The sequence below is a fragment of the Serinus canaria genome, chromosome Z (assembly GCF_022539315.1).
Source record: "Serinus canaria isolate serCan28SL12 chromosome Z, serCan2020, whole genome shotgun sequence".
In the NCBI taxonomy this organism is placed as follows: Eukaryota; Metazoa; Chordata; class Aves; order Passeriformes; family Fringillidae; genus Serinus; species Serinus canaria.
Window position 1 is genome coordinate 45,094,062 of NC_066343.1, and position 23,464 is coordinate 45,117,525.

The window sequence follows — 23,464 nt, forward strand, 5'->3', positions numbered from 1 at the left end:
GTTCACTGCAACTAAAAGTATCAAAAACTAGGTACTGAGGGACAGCACAGCAGGCAGCTTTTAGCTCTTGGCTATTTTACAACATCTAGGAGCAAACCTCTGCAGGAAGCTGAAGGGTGAGAATTAAATTTGGAACATACCTTGCAGAAAAGGTAATTTGACTTGTTTGCAAAGTAGTACCTAAACAGAGGCATTTCCCGTTCAAAAAGAGCCAAAGACATTCAAAACTGAAAATTTACACAGAAACCCAGGTGACTGCATGTAACCAGGAAGCAGGTGCTAGTTTTAAGCAAACCTCAGGGCTTGTTTAATTGAAGCACATCTGGTCTTTAAAAGTAAGCCCAGGTGTTTGCATTTTAATTGCACAAATCTATCCTGCTGCCCCATGTTATACCCCGGAAAAGTCAGAAGTCACTCCGAGATAGCTGTGCTATTAATACAGGTGTTGCTAGTTGCTCACATGTTGGTCATGAAATAACAAGTTCAGAAGTATGCCATTGTCTCTGTTTACTCTTGTGGTTCTTTGTCATATTTAATTTCAGAAAGATACTCTTGTTAATTAATTTTCTACAGTTTTGAGTTCCTTTGACTTTATAGTGTAGCAGTATCTGCTGTGATCATAATTTTGTTCTATGGACTGGCAAAATGGGTGTCATTGATCTTTAGAAAGTTTGTGAAAATTCTTTGGCTATTTTTGGATCACTTTGTGGACTAAGCTGGAAAATATGAGAGAAGGAGAAAAACATATTTAAATGCAAAATTTTTTGATAGCATGTTGGGAAATCAGAGAAGTGAAGAGTCAGTTAGGTGAAGATTTATTTGATGAAGACTATTAAACAGTTCTAAAAATAATGAAAGATTGATGCATTAAATAAAATTCAGTGATAAGCATTGAAACTGACAATGGAACTAAAATTCCTTGGATTAAGATAAAAATATTCACTAAACCTATTTGAACCATTACTAGGTATTTGGGAAGGAAAGGTGTCTGTCTAGAGAATCATCTGGACAAGAACAAAGCAGGTATTTGTAGGGAACATAGGAACCCAAAAATTTGAAGGCTGGAAATAAATAGCTGTTTTAGTCAGAAGGATATTTGCATGCTGCCAAAGACTCTAATCTAAGAACCTAGAATAATATTTTACAAAAAATCCCAGCTAGTTTATGGATCAAAAAAGCCCACAACAGTGAGGTATGGATTTTCTGTGGATGCTTTGGTAAGGTGACTAGAGAGTGTGGAGTTTTAAATTATCTAGAAAGTAGGGATATCAATGTTAGGCTACACTTTACATGTTTGAAATGGGTTTTTTTTGCTTTCAAGGTTTAGTTAGTTGGGGGCAGGGGAATTGTAGGATATTTTTTTCTTTAAGTTTCAGCTCCTGAGCTGGCCTTCTGATTGCAACATATTTCTCATAGTATCCTGTGCAGGTGGCATACTTGGAATTGAGCCGATTTAATAACTGAGGGATTTAAATCAGATTTAGAGATAAAAATAAGGATAAATTAAGTTAGGTATATTTCCTTCCTGCCTTTATCTATGTAACACTTCACTATAGAAAAAAATTATGGAGGAATGAGACATTTTCAGATGACAGTAAAGCATCCAAGAGATATAACCATAAGTGAGGAGGGAATATATGTTTCAAAAAAATATACTTTTTAAAAATGTATTCTCTTTTCAAACCTGTCCTCTGCTGAGAAGGAAAGCCAGGTGAAGAAAAGGTTTCCTGTGGAATTTAGAGATGGCAGAATCATCCTGAACAATAAAAAATGCTTCTCACAGGAGTGCAAATCACTAAATGCATGAAACTAAGAGAGAGTCTGACAAAATCAGATGATGTTTGAAGACATATAAATAAAATTTAGGGCTGAGAAAAGGCAGGGGTAGGATGAGGAGCTGTGCTTATATGAGAAGTTTCATGAATCTGGAGAATGCCTGACAGGGGCTGAGCAAAAAAAGGACTGTTTTAGCTATGGGGACCTCATTGTGAGGCTTTGACAGCAGGCTTTTTGAAAAGGATAGAAACTGAAGTCAGAACCAAATTAAAAACCAGATTTAGGTTATTCAGCACAGTTATCATCCCAGTGACAAATGTGAGAACCGAGCAAGCACAAATACAATGGAAGGTATTTAAATTTGGATGGGTCTGAAAACAAAAGCTTGATGAGGTTCATAAATGTCAAATGAACAGATGGAGCTGAGAATGAAATCAGCAGGGAGATAAGGCAGAGATTGCTGTGTGCAGGGGTGGAAAACAGGAAACTCCAGTCAGTGGGTTACAGTGTGAGGATGAGGGACGAGGGACTGCCAAGATAAGAGCTGAGACAAAGGCAGTGCTCAGGCTGCAAGGAAGAGCAGAGGTCAGAGAAGTCAGTTATGGGAAGAAAGACCCCTGCGCACAAATGCTGGGACCAGACAGACGGGTCAGGAGTGGGCTGTGTGTGGGATCCAGCTCAAGCCAGGGGGCAGGTGAGTTTCCCTGCAGATCCCTTTGAGAGTTTGTGTGTGGGACCATTGCATCCCCAGGTTTCATCACCAGCCCATATGTCCCTGACAGGATGCTCCAGCCTTACACACAACTGTTGCTGAGGGGTAGATTTATAAGTGGCTGTGCTGCCAGAGCTCCTGGAAAGTAAGAGCACTTGGTGGGCTGTGCTTGCATTCAGGGTCTTGTGCAACACAGCTGTGTCCTGCTCCCCAGGGTCACATTGTGCCAGAAGCTGGATAATAAACAAACCTACAGATTTTTGTCCTGGTGAGATGAGGCCTTTTGTGGGAGGAAGGGGGAAAGGGGTTGGTTTTTGTTTGTTTGTTTGTTTGTTTGGGGGTTTTGTTTGGTTTTGGTTTTGTTTTTAAAAACTAAAAAGGAAAAAAGAAAAAAAGTAGCAACTTCATTTACTTTCAGGCCAAGTGCTCCCCAGCACCATGCCCTTTATGAGGATCTCTTGATCTCTTGAGATTCACCTTTAGTTTTGTGCTGTCTACCATGAAAATTTAGCCTAATGAGTGCATATGCAATGCAATGAGCTGCCGGTATAGAATCCTCCCAGGGAAATGACATCTTCACTGTAAAGCTGAGCTGCCTCATAATCCTCATGAGCAGTCTGGTCTACCTTGATGATGCTTTCCAGTAACTCCTGTACAACAGAAGTGTGCTACTGGCACAGATGGCTATTGTAATAGTAATACACCTGTAATTTTCCTTCCTGTGGATTGCAGCAGGTTTCAATGGGATGTTCACTGGCTCTGAAAACTAGGCCGAGTGCACAAGTATATATTGCCTTCTCTCGCAGCATCAAACAGCAAGGTTGTGTCTATGTGTTTATTTACTTTACAAGCAGACATACAATTTATATATTCTATTTATTGTTAGGTTGCTTGATTTGCTTGTACAGTCCGATTGACCACAGCACAAAAAAAAATAGACGAGGGAACTGTTCCAAACCTTCACCTTTAGAAGAGCCCTGCAAAATTTAAATTAATTCGTCATCTTCATATTAATTTTTTTTTTTATTCTTTTTTTACTTTATTCTTACTTTGTTACAACCACATTGCTTGAAAATAATGTGGTCAAAGAATAAGATGTTCCTTTATGTTTCTAGATAGTTTAACCAAGTTAAAGTACATTGACTATGAGCATAGTTGCTTGCTGTCTTTGGACACTGTCTAGGAAAGAGTACTTAATTCTCAAGCAGCTTGTAAACTGTACTGCTATGCCTTCTGTGTCTTGGAGAATCGGATATGATTTTACATGCCTCAAAACTCAGCAGGTAAGAAATTAGGATACCACACTGATGAATGCTGCTCCTTCACACAGTTATAATACTAAGGCATAGTACTCAAAGCAGTTTATTTTATTTTATTTTCCTTTTTTTTTAAACACAAAATTGCAATTCTGACAAAGTGCCTGTCTTTTAAATCACACACACAAAGTACAGGAAAGTAAGACAGAAATAAAAAATATGCTTAATAACTCTAAACACTTTTGTGTTTAACTGCTTCTGAAACAGGCATGTCTGTTTTAAGAAGTAGTGTATTAAAGCTTCTGTGACATTCTAGAATAATCACTGTATGTTGTGAAGAAAAATGAAGTAAAAAAAAAAAGTTCTATAAAGAGTAAATGTTTTTTGCATCCAGATAAAAGCATGTGTAGATGAAGGCTGCCCTGGAGTTTCAATTTCACTATAAATTGTTCTAGTCCAATATTTCACACTCCTTACACTCATTTCAAACTGAATTAAAATTCAAATTAGGATTAACCACCCACTGAGTCTGGCACGACAATAGAAGTAGTAACTAACTTTTTTCCTACATGTTATTAGCAGAAGGAATTTCAGTTAAAGAGGTTTACTTAGGTTACAAAAATATGATTTTTAGTTCTTGACTACCTGCTTTTTATCGCTTTCTTATCAATGACTGAAGTTTTCACACACTGCTGTGGCCCAGGATGATCTTTATTCAAAAAATATTTTAAATAGTATGTAACTGACATACTGATGAACAAATGGAGAACTGACACAGCAGGACAAATAGATTAGTTTGATTTGTTGAACTGGAATCTAGTACTGAGAGAAAAAAAGAAGCAATTTCTCATCTATTAATCTTTCACCTTTAATCACTTAGTCTAAACTTTTAAAAGTGTACAAAGGCAACAAATATTCACAGGTGTTTACAATGTTTGTCTTCACATTTAAGGGAACCTTTTCTTTCTTTTTTTTTTTTTTAATGATATTTTGAATGGCTGGAGCAAAGGAATAAAGAAAAGATTTAAGTCTGAATTATCAAACACAGAATTTAAGGGACTGAATAGTGGGGTTTTATCCAGCCAAAGTTTCAGATGTTAATGTGTCAATGGATGGCTGAAACTTGCATGTTTCAGTCAACATTAAACACAACTACAATATTAAATACAACTACATAAAATTACTGTTATTATTAAGCTTGAGAAGGAATTTAGCCAGGTTAATCAATCTTCATGCATGGGTATCTGCACATACAATATTAATAATGAGATCATAAAGGTATTTTCTCATATATACAAATATCTTTAGTAGAGTTTGCAGATACAGTAGAGCTGTAGCCCCAAAATATTTTGACATAGCCTGAAAAAGTTATGAAATGGTCTGTCAAACTGTTTTATTTAAGTGATATTCAATTTATATTCAATAAAATCCCAATTGTTTTTAATAAAGATTAATTTTACCTTTGAGACAAGTGCAATATATTATTTCCCCCAAATTGCAAGAAAACCGTGACACTACTCTGTGTTAGTGAATGAACTGTTTATCTTAATCTTGCTATCTTAAGAAGAAAGCACTGATGAGGGCATTGGCCTCTTGAAATGTGATCGAAGACCTCATCAGAGACTGCATGTATGTGTAAGTATTGGCTGAGCAGTAACTCAACATTAGCACAAGATGGAGATAATGGGATGATTAAAACAGAAGTTTGACAAAGACTTACAATTCTTGTTTTTATTTTATTACCCATGACTTTCAACAGAATTGTATTGTCATATTACATAATTTCTTACCTAGGTGTAAAAAGGTGAACTTCTTCTGAGTTTTAAGCACAACTGAAATCCCTAGCTAGGAGCTTGGTCAATTAACAAGGAGTTTCATCCTTTTGGAGTAATACAGTTGCATTTCTAAAAGTGTTCCCTCCTTTCTCATATATAATATAGATAGAGAGGATACCAGTATAACTTGTATAAGCTGTGACTGGCATCACTGAAATTGTGCAGATGCAGGGAGACTGTTTTTGCAGAAGTAGAGCTGTAAGTTACTGGGCATTCTCAAGGGAAGATTTTGTGACTGCATCCTCCTTTCCTTCTTTTTTTTCCTAGGAGGCATCATGGTACAAGAAAAATAAGATCACATCTCATTGGGAAAACCACTTTTAGACAATAATTCCTTCAATAGCTAACATTCTATTAAATTATGAACCACTCATCTTTCAAGTTACCTATTGCGCCAACTTGAAATTTTTTTCTCAATGCTCTATTTGTTAAGACATAATGTTCATAGAACATCCTGGAATCACAAACAGTCCTCTGATGTAAAACTAAACAAAACAAATACCCCACGAAAACTGATTTCCTTAATTTTCTCTTCACAATACTGCTACATTTCTATAGAATTACATCCAGTCCAGAGAACAAACTATGCAGCAGCACTTTTTTCCACGCATTCACAGATTCTATTTTCTTTGAATAAAATTTTCTCTTGTGCAATGAGCCTGTTTGGGACCTTACATTACCTTAATTGTATGTAATATTTCTGGGGTGAGTGGTCAAACAGCACAACAGTCTTCAGCAGCATTCTGCTAATTTTCAAATTGTCCTAAAGAGATCTTGCTCACACATGGAAAAAAAGCTCGACACAAGGGATAAGGCCAATATTTCTCTCCAGTACCCATGGGCATTACACATAAATTTGTTCTCAACTTTACCTTGCTTTCCATTTGCACTCCTTGCTCATTTTTTGTCTCAGATTACTGCTGGAAGCTACACATTTTAAGTGAGTATCTCCAGGTAACCAAAATGACTGAACTTGCAAATGTGAAATCTTTTCTATGATGGTTGAACACAGATGGATTTAACATATTCATCAGTGATCGCGTTGCATAACATGAAGGCTGCAGATGCAAGAATAAACAGTAGATATGACTTTTAAAATATGTAACTCTTCCTCCAACAAAGTGCAAGAATTGGTTTGAGCTGTATCACAATATTATAGAATAGTTAGTGTTGGAAGAGACCTCTGGAGATCATCTAGCTCATCCCCACTGCTACAGGAGATTCACCTAAGGCAGTGATGTTTGATGGCTACTCTCAGGGGTACTGACTGACAGGTGAGATGTTCCTTTCCATTAGCACAATTACCGCATGAATTGCAAGGCAGCTGAAAGTGGGTCATGGCCATTGCACTGTGAATAGGATCTGTGGTCTTGCTAGAAACCATCCAAACACATGGACTCAAGACTGTGATACCTGGCTGGCCTTAGTCTTCCACCATCCAGTAATATGTTTAAATAGAGAATTTGAAGGATGAGCTGAGCTAGCTAATATTCCTCAATGTAATTCCTGTACATCTGACAAAACCTGAACAGGACAATTTGAATTTCACATTGCTAAAGTTATAGAGGTCCAACTACTTTCTGTCAGGTGAAGTGCAAAGAATTACACACAGGAATAATTTGGGAAAGCTTTCCCAGAATTTTCCATATGATTGCAGGACGTTTATGAATGGCTAAAATAAGAAATTTGCCAAATGAATGTTTTTCTACAAAGTATTTGCTTGTTTCTATTTAGTCTTATAAAGCTGGTTAGTCCACTTGCCTTCCAAGCTCACATTTTATTGTGGACCTATAAACAGACTGAAAATGGCTAGCTAGTTAGAGACAGATGGAATACAGGGATTTTTTTGTTCCTTTTTTTTTTTTAATTGAGAAAACGGGTATCCAAATTAAGTGTTCAAATTACCATGACCAACTCATGTATGGTATTTGCATGACTTGCTAAGGCTTTTGCAGGTTTCAGGAAATTCATTTGCCTTTCAAAATGGAGACTTCTGTGTTCAAATAGAGCACTTACCCTTCAACTCAGTAGGTGCCTGATGGAGCTGAACAGCTGCACCAGCTTGAAAAGAGTTACTATTGTGCATTGAACATTATGGTCCTGAAAGCAAGAACTGACTGCTGCCAACCCACATGGCTCTTCACATTCACTGCTGGTAAGTACCCTCCAGTTGAGAAAGTGATGCCGAGCATTTTTCTCTGGCTTGCTTTTCCCCATGGTTATATACCTCTATGGACAAAGCTTTTCTCCTGCAGTTACTATCCTGGAGTTAGGAGGACTGTAAAGGATGCTCTTATGGGTGATAGATGTGGAAGACAAAATGCTGACCTCTGACACATTGTCATTTACTCCTTGCTTTTACTGTGGCTGTAATCCCTTGATGACACCAGGCTTAGGTAGCATTAAATACTCACTATTTAGTCCACACAGTCCATCCAAGGACGTTGCATTGCAACGGCTGACTCGTTTTGAGTGCCAAGCGCAAGAGCGCTCGTCACAAAAAAATAATGCTATATTCAAGGGCACTCCATGTAGTCTTCTACAGGCTCTTTAAAGCATTGTATTCTAACTAGGCAGGAGGCTCCTATCTGATGATGACCAATGCTGGCTCCTTGCTCTGCCGGCTGGCAGGTGCGGGTAGTCCTGTGGAGGCAGCACAATCAACCCCTGTGGAGGAAAGAGTCCTTCACACCACTCAATGGCAATCTCTCCTGCCAATTAAGGGGATTTGTGGATGAACTCCAAGGGGAATTGCAACCCATTTGCCTTGGCTGGGCGAATGGAGGCTCTGGTCTGTGCAGGCAGGGCAATAGACAGGAATAAAAGGAAAGGGTTGTTTGCAAACAGCTCTCTTTTGGGAGACGTAGATGAACTGGAGGCTATTCTAAGCTTAAAAACAAAGCAGAACTTTTGAAAGGACAAGAAGAAATTTTTAACCCTTCATGTCTTCCTACACTAGCAGGCACTTGGAGCACAGTACAGCATAGTATTTTTAAATACTCACGTCTCCATTACGGTATATAAATGAAACTTCACTGAGAATTTGTGCACTGTTCATTTGCTTTTGGTCATAATGACATGGTTTTGACATTCATGTCATGAACACAAGTCTGGAGCAAAACACAGCATCAAGGCAAATGGATAAACAGCAAAATTAATGTCTTCTCTGAGTGTAGGAAGTAGAGGGGAGCCCAAAAAAACTTAAGTTTCCCACCATCAGTCAGAGCAAATTTAAATATCATTTAGTGATTTTAACTGTATGCATGGAATATATCTGGAAAACACACCGATATTTGACACTTACCCCAAAAAAGGTAGGATTTGTATTTTTTGGAGGTTATGTCTTTACACCAGCTCATCTGCTGTTCAGCATCAGAGGAGCTGGGCTGTGCTTCTTCTAAGGTAACATCTGGGTTAAGTGAAAACCAAGTAGAGAGGGAATTTAGGCTATCTCTGCCTAAAATCAGAAATGTTATCCCTCCTTCTCACTTTCAGAGCTTGGCTTAGTCAAACCAGTGAGGCTGTTTTGTAGTGCTGCTCTCTGATAGATAAATAATCATTACTACCATATGTTTTACAGAATGTGAGTTTTGAGATGGCTAACTTGAAAAAAGCCTTACAAAAACAGGAATGGGTACGACAGTTTCTGCATGACCTGATATTTTTCACTTTAAAATACTGCAGGTAAGGCTCATTTGTCATGAATCATTGAACCCATGCTTTCTCTTATGCAGTCCTGCCATCAAACCACCCTCTCTTTCATATCTAGCAAAAAATCAGTGAAAGTAATTTTTCTGAAGTCAAATGGTCCTTAGTCAACCCCAAGGTGTTCTGTTGCTCAGTGGCAACATTTCTGTCTGCATGAATGAAGGAATAGAGGATATAACCTGCTAGTTGTTCTGCATATTTAATTCCTGTTCTCTAAAAAGGCTTGTCTCATTATATTGAATTTTAAAGCGGGAAAAAGTCTACATCTTAGAAGTTAGAATGCATAGAGGATAAATAGAGTATCCATTAAACACTTACAAAAAAATAGTAATGGTTTTACAATTTTGTGTCTTCCAGACAGGAATTCTGCATTTGCCCTCCCTACAAAAGGGATCTCCCCTTATAGTGATCTCCATCATTTTGGCTATTGAGATCTCAGAAATCCTTTTCTATTCATGGTGAGGGGTGGTAGCATTAAAATAATGTTTTAAAGAGTTAATCATAATTTTATATCGCTATCAGACTTGTATATCTCTGTTGGCACCAGGTACTAGTAGAATTAGGTCCAGTGTTACATTCTACAGTAGCATATCTTGGCTTCTAAGAGAAATACAGCTTGTATATCTGCTGTTAAGAAACAGGATGTCCTGACACAGGACCTCTAGAAGGTATCTGGACCGCTCGAGGATGTGCTTGTGCGCAGCAAAACTGTATTGTGAACATGGCATGGAATCAGCTCCTCAGAAATTCCTAACAGTGATCTTCAAATTATCTTTGCTGCCCTCTTCCTATACACATCCATCATCAATAATGAGATGACTAGATTTTCTTTTTTTTCCCTATTGAAGTGCATTGTTAATTACAGGATTATCCTGACCACTCCAGGACATGTAGGCAGCTGGTCTCACTGCTGTGTGTGGGTAATAAACACTATGCACATTTCCTGTTTCCTGATCTCACACTGCGTATATTTATAAGTATGTAGATTTAATGGTTGATTTCAACGTTTATCATTGTTTCCCAGATCATTTCCGTCTTTCCTTCTCCCCAAAGAACATTCCTTCCTGAATTGTGTCAAAGTAAAGTACATTTCTGGGTGGTGAGCATTTGTTTCCGGACAGGTAACACCCAGCAGAAGCAGATAACTCCACAGAGTTGATGTTTTCAGCATGCAGATATTTTTGCAGAGCCACTAAATCCCAACACAGCTCCTGCACATCCTACTAATGTTGGCATAAAACCAACTCTTTGCCAGCTGGTACGGATCAAACTTTTTTACTGTTCGTTTTACTGTGAGGTACATATCATATGGCAGTTAGTGATGTGCTTAAATGTAAAGAAAGAAAGAGATTGATCCAGACAGTGAAGTTTCATCTAATCCTTCATCTTTGCCTATGTACTATATTTCCAGAGATTCATATAGTTTTTCATGTCTGGCATAAATGTAGTGGTTCTCCATTGCACATTGGATAATATGTGCGAATGGCACTAACAGATGCACAGAAGTTTTGTTTTATTGGAAGCTTTATTGTTATAAGCTTTGCATATTATATTTTTTTCTTTTTTGGGATAGGTTTTTCATACTCTTCAAGATTGGGGCTCTTATTTTTTATCTTGTCTTAGGCAAGTTCTTATATTAAAAAGACAATTGTTTTTTTCAAAATAAGACCTTGTTTCTGTAGAAAAAAATCTTAGTGTTGGCAGAAGATGATATTTTGATAGCAGTCTCCACTGTCTTCTTGTTCCTAAGTGAGCTCTTCCTGCGTGGATGGGAGCCAGATCAACACACATCCATGATTCTCTATTGACCTACTCCTGGAGGTACAGCTTTCAAAAAGAATTTTTTATTTGTACAGTCTTGCTTTGGATCCAACTTGGATATTTAAAAGTTTTTTGCTTATCTTGGAGATCTGAGAAAAGTCCATTTCATAAAGGGCACTGATGCAAATTTGTTCAATACTGCATTCTGATTTCATTGATTTAAATGTTTACCTCCACACGAAGGACTGTTTAGGTGATTGGTTTTCTCAAAAGTTTTAACATTCAGCCAAACTGTGTCTTCCTACTCCTACCAAAAAAATAGTTTTCTTACTTTTTCTGTCCAAAAATTGCAAAAGCAGTATTATTAAGTTTTAGTGTCCTTTTTTTCAAGTAGTGATGTAGGGGTGTTGTGTCTTGGGGATTGTCGCTCGCGTGCCAGGGGTCAGGGCAGGAACAGACAAGAGGCAGGATTGCAGCAAAGGCAAAGAAGCGCTTCATTCAAAAGAACTGCGCGGTTTTTATAGAGAGGTACAGATTCTATTATATTGGCTAACTAACAGAAACATCTTTATCACACACTGTACTTGAGAGGAATGGAAAAACAAGGTAGAAAAACAAGGTAGAAAAACAGCACCTGAAAGTTGTTTATAGTCAACAGGTTATCAAATCTTTCTAACTCCGTAAAATCTCTCACAAGCTGTTGTGAGAAATGCTTGGTGTTTCTCTCTCCCTGTCCCATGGCATCCACAGGGGAGTATTAAAATTCCTGAGTCATTTGACCAAATCACTTCTGAAAAATATTTTAAAGTTTAAGCAACAGTCAGTTTAAACCAACAAACATGAATCTAGAGCAAAGAAAAGTTACTCTTGCTGGAGGGGGATCTGGCTAGGTTATATTTAAGTGAATTGGGCATACACATGTTCTAGGACCTCACAAAATGTATCTGAGAGAGCTGGCCCAGGTCACTGTGAAATGACTCCTGGTTGTCTCTGCAAGATCATGGTGATCAGGAAAGATCCCTGATGACAGGAAGAAATTAAATATCACTCCTGTCTTCAAGAAGGACAAGAAGAAGTACCTGATCCCCGAGAAGATTGTGTACTAAAATTCTGAAAATTATTTCAAGGCATATTGAGGACAAGCAGGGTATCTGAAGAAATCCATTTGGATATACAAAGTGAGATCACCATTCTCGGAGTCATCTATAATGATAAAAAGTGCTTTATGGATGAGGGCCAGTGGGGGCGGTAGGGGGGGCAAGAAGTAGATGTTATTAAGCTTGATTTAACAAGGGTTTTGACACTATCACAGAAAATGCTGACAAAGCTGAGGAGATATGGGCTAGATAAATGCACAGTGAGGTGGATTGAAAGCTGTCAAAATCTCTTTACTAGACAAAGAGATGTAAAAGCAGCAGGAACTCCAGGTGGAGGATAATCACTACAGGTTTCCTACAGGAGTCACTAGTTGATCCAACAGTGTTTAATACCTGTTTTAATGACCTTAATGATGAGACATAGTGCACACTCAGCATATTTGCTGAAGACACAAAACCAGGAGGAGTTGCTAGTTACATCAGCTGTCCTTGCTGCCATTCAGAAGGACCTGGAAACTTCACTGCAGAAGTGGGATTCAAGGAACTCCATGAATTAAAAGGAGTGGAAAGAAAAGTCTGTATCTGGTAAGAAATAATTTGATTCAGCAGTAAAGACTGGGAGCCAACCAGCTGGAAAGCAGCTTTACAGAAGCTACTTTACAGGAGGTCCTGGTAGACAATATTCTGACCATGAGTCAACAGTGTGCCCTTCCCGTGTGGAAATCTGACAGTGTCTGGAACTTCATTAGAAAAAGTGCTACAAACAGACCAAGTGATGTGATCCTTTTTCTCCACTCAGCAATGTGAGACCCTCCCTGGAATGCTGGGTCCAGTGCTGGGCTTTCCTGTACAAGAAAAAAATAGGAAATCACAGTCACTAAAGGTCACTAAAAATTTGCAAGTACTGATGCATCTGTCATATGAAAACAGGTTGAGACTTCTGAAACTGTTCACCCTAAGGAAGACTCAGGAGACACTAATCTACGTGCATAGCATGTGTGATGGGGCACTCAAGAAGATGGAGACAGACTCTTCTCAGTTTTGCTCAGTGACAGGATAAGAAGTGATGGTTACAAATTGAACTGAAATGCAGTAAATACTGCTTAAATGTGAGTTAATTTTTTTTTTTTTTTTTTTTTTTGTTATGGCAATCAGAGTTGAACACTGTTGAAGATCCCACAAAGGTTGTGGAGTCTCTGTCTTTGGAGATAATCAAACCCTACTGAACATACCCCTGGGCAATGTGCTGCACCTGTCTTTTGGAAGTCATTTCTGACCATGATAATTCCAGTGAGAGAGGCAGCAGTGAGTGAATTGTAAATTCAACTCCAAATACTGTTGTCTCTGTATTATAATTGTGAAAAAATACTTCCTTGGTTGAAAAGTCTAAGAAAGACTTTGACATTTTGCATTTGAGATCAAAGATAACAAACTACATGCAAAACAGAAGAGATACTGTGTGTCTTTTTAGTGACTCTTCCCAAAATACTCATTGAATGTGTTTAAGAACAAGATCATGTAATTCTGGTAGATTACTTCTGGGTTAATGCCAGCAAATTGCACTGTCCAAGAAGGTGAAACTCTCCCCAAACTACAGTGAAATTATTGCTGCCAAAACTGGGTTGAATGCTTTCCAAGTGTATTTCCAAATAAAACTCCTCCATTACTCACTTGGATGTCAATTAGCAGGTCAAATTTAAACTTTGGAGCCTTAAACGAAGTGAGCTGATTTGCTACACATTCATGACTAGAAAGATTTTTTTTTCCTATTGTGTTTTAGCTATTAGAGGACGTTTTCTATATTAAGAAAAAAGTTGCTTCTTCTGGCTTTCCTGAAGTTATCAAACTTTAGGTGATCTTGCATCAAAAAAAAAAAAAAAGGAAAAACATTTCTAAGATGAATTCCCTTCTCAATTAAATTGGTGGAAGAAAAAGGTCATAATTTTGATCTATACTATTATAACTGAGGAGATGATGCATTTTTCATTTGGAAATTTATTGTGAGTGCCTAGAAATCTAGTTAGCCTTTCATCCTTTTCTTTTTTTTTTTAAATAGTGAAAAGTGGTCTAATAATTAAATGTTTAAGTAAATTGACTCTTGACACTCCCTGTATCAAATACAACTCGTCCGGCATTGTGTGTAAAACTTTGTGAGTAGAAGATTCTACTGAGTAAATGTAACAATAAAAAATAATTATATAAATTCAAATTATATAATTAGGAAAAAAATAGTAACCGGTTATGCAAGCATTTTTTTTTCTTTAACTCTCATTGTACTTCACAAATTTAGACCTCTTATGGGTCTTTGATGAATACTCTCTGCCTGATTTTTTTTTTTTTGTGCTACTTCAGTGACTCTTACGAAACTACTTAGGGATATATTTGGTCCCCTAGGAGACACCTTTCAAAGTGGAGAAGGCAGTTGACTTTATACAGTCATGCACATTTAGCTGTGAAATTTTTAAATATGGAACACTAAATCACATTATACATGTCATGTGTTTATTTAGATAGTATGTATGGGTGTTTATGGATCTGCTGAAGACCAAATGGCTTCTTAATGACAGTTCCATACCCAGTGAATGACTGTAATTTTCAGTCTGTGTAGACGCATTGTTTTCAATAATGGCAATCTATATAAAGGCTTTTTAATTTCAAATATAGTGAGACTTTGAGGACAAAAAAGAGAAAGGTAGAAGAAGAGAGATTAAAATAATCCCCTCTCAAAAATGGAATTGAAATGGGGAAAAGGTCTTCACAGAAAAGAAGAATTCTGAAAAATCTCAAAACACTTTGAAGAAAAGACTAACGAAAGGCTGAGAAAAATGATTCACCACTATTTAAGAAGGGAAAAAGCAAAATAGAATAAAAAAACCTGCCAGATGTTTGGAACAGAAAAGTAGGATGAAACAGAATGTCCTTAATAAAATTAACTCTAAACACAAATTGAAAAAAAAACATATATCAAAGAAATAAATAAAGGAAAGACAAGGAGGGGAGGGAGGGAGCAGGGGGCAGAATTCAGGTATTAAGTTTTTATGACATACATACAGTCTGCCCTTGATTTACAGAATGACCACACAGAAAAACCTCTTTTCTTTGGATTCCCACAGTGCAGTGAACCTGCTAGACATCTGAGATCCACATCTGTTCTGTGATCTTAAACATAGTAAGATTTTATAAAATTTTCCATCTATCCATCATATTCTTATATGGTGTGGATGAACTGGGATTTTAGCTACAGCTGGACAAAGGCAAAAAAATTCCTGATCTATCCTTGCTCTTTCTTGACCCTTGTCCTTAGAAAATGCTAGCACAGCTTTTTGAAGGGCTGAAGTGAATTCTTATAAGGAAGTTTTCTGACTCTAACTTTGTTACGAAAGAAAACAGTTTGGTAAAATGAGGGGTAAAAAGGATAAGGAGACAAAACTGTGAAGATACATATTTCATGTGTGTGTGAAGAATGTGGGAGAAGATTTTGGGGTCTGAAGCAGAGTCAGCAGAGAGCATTCCCCAACAGTATCACACCCACTGTAGGGAGTTAGCTGCCACATCTCTGCACCCATGCCTACTTCAGCACGTGTCTGCTCTCTTTTCTGCTCACCAGGCTCTGATCCATAAATCCTCATCCTGATAATAGAGAAGGATCAATACTCTCTGTTCCTGGCCTAGCTCCCACCACTTGCTTTCTCCAAAACTCATATGGAAGCCTTCCCTTGCTGCCCAGCTGGCATTTTCAAAAGGATATCAAGTTCCCAGTCATTTGTAAGAATCCTGTTGCCAGCAACACTATAAAGTATTCATGAAAGCATCTGGAGGGCAAAGGAGCATGGCTGTGGGAGGAAGAAATGGAAGAGGGGTCAGGAGGAAAATGCATGCAGGGCAGGCAGGGTATGGGAGTTATGGTTAGCTATGGGAAGAAGACCAGGGAGAGGAGTTTTGTACACTCACAGTGCCTTGCTTTACTAAGTTCAGTGCTGTCATTTGTCACAAGTATTTTCTTATCTGTTTGTTGTGACAATTTTCTGCTGCATTATATAAGTGTTTTGATTTTAGCTGATGGGACACACACTAGTGTGCTAGGATCCCTGTGGGCTAACTCGTTTATTGTTTACAGCTGGCTACAGATTCACAGGTAAATACAGAGTAGAAATGAAAGTTTTTTTCTTTTCAGTATCTTCTCCACATAACTGAACCTGACTGCACAAACTCTTCTCCACATAACTGAAACCTGATATTTAAAAATATAACAGTGGACTGAATTACTTTTCACATAAAGATTTTTCTGAGTTTCCTATCAGTGATATTGTCCCTGTTGGCTGTGTCTAAATGTTCACCCCTGTCAATGTTAATGGCATTATATATAATTTGTGCCTATGGAGGTCTGTGGAATATGGAAGTAGCATCTCAGACTTTTCTTCATCATCTATTCTGCTTTGTGAATTTCTTTTCACAGGCCAAGAGAGTTAAAAACAAACTCCAAAAAGTGTGTCTGTTCCTGCAATGCTCCAAAAAGTGTGTCTGTTCCTTCAGTGTAAAAACTGAAGTGATTAATCTGAAATAAAATTATTTTTTATTATTATTGCTGTCACAGAGAAATTCTAACTATATTACAGCTTTATGGAAAGATCATTCAGCTTTGCCATAAATGTCCACATACAGACAAGCACTGAAAGCAGAAAGCCAAGATATAAAAAGATCTACCCTTGCAAGCCTTTTGTTTAGCTCTAGCATCTGTTCTAGGCATGCCTGCCATTGGGGACCTCTAGAGGCTACTCATGGCTTCATCCTCCTGTGCGTTGGCATCCATCATACAGGAGATGCATCTAAATACTGCACCATCTGTGGGACAGCCATTTGCTCCCATGGCGCATACATGAAAGTCCCACAGCTTTCCCATTCTGGGCCATATGCTGCTCTCATTTATATCCCATGGATTTGGAGCTGAGGCATAATGTAAATGGGAAAGCTTAGTTATCAGGATCTGCTGTTTAATTTATGCAAAACCGGGACATTGTTATTCTGCAAATCATATGGTACGAATTTTAGGAATTCATCATTTACATAAAGATGGGGGTGCCCTCAAAAGTAGTATGTGTGTGAAGACACATATCAGAATCCCAGAATTCACACCCAGATTTCTATTACTACCTTACCTCCAGGCTCTGTGATGTTCTTTTCTCACTTATGAGTTAGATCGTTATAGACACAAAGACAAAATTTGCATCTGGGCTAGGTTTCCAAATGCCTTCAATATTTGGTTTTATCTGTACTTATCAGTCAGTAACTCTCTACTTAAAAAACCCCTTTCCATCAAAATTATATGAAGATTCTACTTTCTGTCTTTTAAAACTATGTTTTATTCATGTTTTTGTGAATTAAAATACTGAACTGGCTTTACCATCGACATGAACTACATAATCTATGTTTCAAGTCAGATGATGTGCATTTTTTTTCTTTTTATGTATTTGCCTAATGGTCTGGCCGACATGAGCAGCCGAACTCATCTCATTGCTTCCATCAATGCACACTCATATGCAATTCTATTACTTTCATGGCGCATATTTTCAGAATGTATAATTGTAAGTATTTTAAAGTGTTTATATGTAGCCCTGATTTTTTAAGATTTTCTAAGCCTTCTGATGTTTACATTTTTGTAACAAACTTCCTCACACACTTTCTGTAAATACCTTATTGTTTTTCATTCTTTATGGAGGAGGAGAAATTTGATGGACTGCTGGTTTGTCCAGTGTCATTGGAGAGGTGGCACTTTCACCCTCCAATCCACTGTCACTTTTGGAAATCTATAAATGTTGAAGGGAGAAAATAAACTTCCATTTTTTCACTTTGAGAACAGTGGTATGTGTGCATTGTGTTGCTTCACGTCCTATAGTGACATTTATACCTTTGGTTGATGCCATGCTGTTGGGACCATTGCACTGCAGCCCCGAGGGCACCACCATGGAGAATGAGAGGAAACTGAATTTTGACCAGGCTAAACTTGCTCACTCTTGTATGTGCCCATCTTTATTAGTTCGGCATCTGGTACTGGCTAGAAAATAAACAAAAACAGGAGGCTGCAACAGAACACGTTCCTCACTGTATTTACTACCAATTTGTTTTGTCCTTATGCTTTTGTCAGAGGATGTGGTTTTTCTTCTGTTGCCCTGAATGAAGACTAGTGCTTAATTCACCAAACTGTTAGAAAAACAGAATCATAAATTATTCTGAGCTGGAAGGGACTTACAAAGGTTGTCAAAGTCCAACTACTGACCCTGCACAGGACAACCATAAGAATCTCACTGTGAGTCTGAAATTGATGTCCAAACTCTTCTTGAACTCTATTCCCCATGACAACCTCCCTGGGGAGCCCATTCCAGTATTCAGCCAGCCTCTGGATGAAGAGTCTTTTCCTGATATTCAACATAAACCTCTTCTGACACAACTTCAGGCCATTCCCTCTGGTTCTGTCACTGGTCACCACAGAGAAGAGATCATTGCCTATCCCTCCTCTTCAGCTCATGAGGAATTTTTAGACTGCAGTGAGATTTCCTCCAGGCTGAACAGGTCAAGTGACCTCCACCACTTCCCCTCAAGACTCTTCACCATCCTCACTGTTCTCCTTTGGACACTCTCTAGTAGTTTAATGACTTTCTTATATTGTCATGCCCAAACCAGCCCCCAGCACTCCAGGTGAGGCTGTCCCAGCTCAGAGCAGAGCAGGACAATCCCCTCCCTTGCCTGGCTGGCCATGCTGTGCCTGATGCCCCCCAGGACAGGGCTGGCCCTCCTGGCTGCCAGGGCACTACTGGCTCATGTTCTATTTGCCATCAGCCAGACCCCCAGGTCTCTTTCCATGGCACTGTTTTTCAGTATCTCATTTCCCAGTCTGTCCATACATCCGGGGTTGCCCCATCAGTGGTGCAGAATCTGGCACTCTCCTTTCTAAACAATATGTCATTGGTGTTTGCTCAGCCCTTGAATTTATCAAGGTGTCTCTGCAGGGCCTCTCTGCTTTTAAGACTCCTCCCAATTCAGTCACTGGCAAACTCACTCAGTATCCTCTCAAGTCCTGCATCCAAATAATTTTTGAAGATGTTAAAGAGCACAGAGCCAAGGGTGGAGCCCTTTGGAACCCCAACAGTGACAGGTCACCAGTCTGCTGTCACCCCATTCACTGACGTCCCCTGTGCCCAACCCATGAGCCAGCTGCTCACCCATTTCATGAGGCTTTTATTGTGTTGTGCACAGGGCACGTTTTTCCAGGAAGATACTGTGAAAGGCAGTACTGAAAGCTTTATTGAAATGCTAAAAGTTTACATGTTCTGGCTCCCCTTGATTAACTAGATATGTTACTCTGTCATAAAAGGAAACTAGATTTGACAAGCAGGACTTTCCTTTTATGAAGCCATGCTGGCTCTGATCAATACTTGCCTGTCCTCAAGGTGTTTTTTAATAATTCCCAGAAGAATAATCTTCTTCATAACTTTACCAAGCACTGAAGTGAGACTGATAGGCCTGTAGTTTCCAGAATCGTCCTTCTTGGCCTTCTTGAAAACTGGGACAACATTAGCCAGCTTTCAGTCAACTGGAATCGCTCCAGAGTCCAAGTCTCTGTTCAAAAATTATTGAGAGAGACCTTGCAATGACACTAGTCAGAAGTTTCAGTATTCACAGATGAGTCCCATGAGGCCCCATGGACTTAGAGGGATCCATCTGGAATGGCAGATCCTTCACAGGCCCTACAGTATCTTTATCATTTTCACAGTAATGGTCTTCCACCTCAGGGCACTGGGACCCCCTTAGTTGGTCTAAAGTGTTGAAGACCTAAGCAAAGAAAGCTTTTGGGCCAGGAATTTGGTGCCTAGATGCTTTATGGAATTGAACTCCAGTACTCTCCTCCTAGTACCTGTAACAGTTGAAGCTAGCTTTGAGCTGCCAAATAAACTTGGTTACATTAAACCTTCAACCTCAGCCAGCCTAGAGGTAAAAAAGGTCCTCAGATGAGGTGGGGATTAAAGTCTAGGCTGGATTCAAATCTACACAGGGACTTTACCCACTCACCTTCTATTCTAAGCTGCAGACATCTCGCTGGCCAGGAACCTGAGCTGTGTGGAGATCAGACCAGTCAGTGGTTTAGACCGGGGTGTTTAAAAGCCCCTATATAAATTAGGTTGAAACAATAAAGATTGCTGCTGTTGCATGAGAATCCTAGGGTATATGTCATCTCTATCTCCAACCCACTCCCCCTGTCATAACAGTACCAAGCAAGTACTGCCTCTACCACTGTATTACTGAGGAAAAACCACTGTTGACACAAGAGGGCACATTTATGTCTGTTGCTACGAAGAGCTTTATTAGGGCAGGCTGCTTTTCACATTCCATTTGTGTGTTTCTCTGATAAATCTCACTTAAAGATCCTCCTCAGTAAATGAATTGATCTAGCAGTCTTCAGAAGGAAAAAAAAATTGAAGAGTTGTTACCTTCCTTATGCTACTTCTCAGTTCCTTTATTTTTTGCAACACTGACAAGTAATATAGAGAGCAAGACACAGAGCCATCCACTCCAGCTTAGCTTAGCCTTTGACTAAGCTAGCAATGGTGCATATCTCATCAAATATTCAAGTATGCAAAGCTGTAGAAATTGAAGAATCTTGCTATCTTATGCAGTGAAGAATTACTATGATGGGTACTTGCTGAGTTCCTAGAAAGAAACTAGGGAGATGAAGGAACCAGGTTTCACAGGTTGTTAAAGTGATGCCACCATCTGGTGAGTATCATTTTTCACAGCAGAGTGTCTTGATACCCATCAGCAGCTGAGCAGGTACTTCAAAGGATGTGGTTTGAGCTCAGCTCCCCTGTGCCTGGAAAGGTGTCCCTCTAAGGACCATGGTCAGGACAGCTATCTTTATAGTTAGTGTGCATCAAGGAAAGCAGCCATTTCAGCAGTGAGCAAAGGAGACAGTGACATCCTAGATGGGTATGATTTTATCATGGAAATTTATGATTTCCCTACTGGAGTGAATTTTCACACCTGGTGTTGAGGTCAAGCCACCAAAGAGGTATTAAAGCCACCAAAGGTTATGAAAGGTCTTGTACATGTAATAGCATGAAGATCTTACTCTTATGGTGCATGCAATGCAAAATGAACATTAATCCAGAAAATATTAGCCATGTCTGAATGCCTATGCCACCTGGCAACTGAAAACAAAAAGCCTCCTATAAATTTTTAAAGATTTTTAAGTAAAAAGTAATAAAGTTTAATTAAATATAGCCTTCCTTCCTTAAAACTCTGTACTTGTTATGTTATATTGTGTAAAATTTATCTTCTGCCTACGATTCTAAACCTGCATCTTTCTCTTCAACTTTAGTAGTGAGGGGACCAGATTTTTCCTTGATTTTTGTCAAAATATCACTGGCTAATTTGAGTTTAGCTCTTCATTAGAGAGCAACAAGTGGAAAGTTGCTCTTTCACAAGGACGAGCCCTTCTCACGTGGCATTGCTGTGTGATTGATAGAAGTACTGGAGAAATGGGTGAAGGGCTTTGCAGCGTTATGTGTCATGCTTTCACGGGGCTGTTGATTTTAAGAGGCTAGTTCCTTCATACAGAGTATTCTTTATTTTGATGCTAACTTCATTTTCCAGGCTGTGTATCAACTAGAGTATCCTGGGTGCCTGATTTCATTTCTCTTCTTTTTTGTTCACATATCCAATCAGAGAACTTAGTGTCACTGAGGCATATTCATCCCAAGCTCAGTAACCATTCTCCTGTTCTGCATATTATATACTTTATACATGTGTCAGCTGTCTGGTAGAGATCAGAAATGTGGGACTGATTACTGGCCGTCAGGAGAGCTGTGGAGATTGTAAATAATACAGTCTGTTGAGTTCGATGAAGAGATGTTAAACTATCTATGATTCATGAAGCCAAGAAAGATGTTAGTAAATAACAGACCTGTTCCGGATTATCCTGGCATCTTTATAAAACATTGTGCATTTCTCAAATGATTCACAAAATATTCCACCTCTTTACAAGAAACTGATATTTGTGTACAGACAAGACACAGATTACAGAAGTCAAGGAGGAGATGGGAGCATGTAGCTTGATGAAACATCTACATTTCAACTTACTCTGTTTAGTATTCCATTGTGGGAGTTCTAACACAAGTTTCCAAAAACCCAAAGTAGAACAATTTGCCCATAATGACTTATTTAACTTGATAGTAGCTTGTACTAGTTACCCTAAGAGTCTAACTGTTTAACTGTTACTACTTTTTCTTTTCTCCACTTCTCTTTCTTTGGTTTCAGGTAAACATCTCAACAGACTTTATTCTGCCATGGAGTTTGGGTTTTAGAGTGAGTTTTGTGTTTCTCTGTCAGTGGTTAATGACATAATTAACATCTCAATGATCATGAAGAATCAAATTTTCTGCCAGAAGTGTCATGACTAGCATAAGCTATTGCAGGAAAAAATAAAGAATCATAGTTTAGGCATTTGAAAATTTCAAATAAGGAAGAACAGCATGATAAGCTATTTTACCTACCTATATAAGCCACCATGCAGTTCACTCATCTCTGGACACTACCTGGAAAGACCAGCGAAAGCTACAGTTATCTTTGATGAATAGTAGCTGTGCCTTTGGATGGATAATCCTAGGTTGTGTTTGGAAAAAATCAAGCCCCAATACCTATTTCTGTTAATGCTACATATTAATGTACATTCAATAGGTTTGGCGGGGGGGAGGAAAATTAGAGAATTAGAGTTGCTGTTCAGAAAGTAAAGAAGATGCCTAGAAAATACCTCTGATATTTTTTGAACAGAAGATCCCTTGGAGCTCCTGAAGCTATAAATGAAACAGTGTAAGAAAAACAGACTCAGTATTTTCCCAAACCATCACACTCTTTCATGATTTAACTATTTCATGATGTAACTTTCATTAGTATACTTTCATTTCTCTGCAGTAGTGAATATGAAGAATATACTCTCTTATAGTTGAGTTCAATGGTTACACTGACATCTACTGGTAAAATAATATATTTAACTACTATGTGTAATATTTAAGGTAAAAAAAATTACAAGCTGCATAAAAAATTACATGCCACTCGTGGTGTAAGAAAACATCATTTTGTGCAAGTACTTATTTTCCTTTGCCCTTTTTTTTCTCTTAAAACAACTAACTATGCTACTGTCCTCACATCTTGCTAATAATAATGGACTATATTTTAAGAATCTATATTTTGATTGTAATTAAATATAAAGTTTATATATATCTGTTTAGGATGTATATATTTATAATTGAATACACCCCACAATTTGGC

General features: G+C 38.4%; 1 long non-coding RNA gene across 1 annotated transcript; it reads left to right on the forward strand.

Moving 5' to 3' along the window:
- Window positions 1-1,958: 1,958 nt before the first annotated feature.
- On the forward strand, window positions 1,959-17,942 carry LOC127061071 (uncharacterized). Its single transcript, XR_007780502.1, has 3 exons — window positions 1,959-2,470; window positions 7,608-7,734; window positions 9,160-17,942. It is a non-coding gene; the product is annotated as an uncharacterized LOC127061071 (long non-coding RNA).
- The last annotated feature ends 5,522 nt before the right edge of the window (window positions 17,943-23,464 follow it).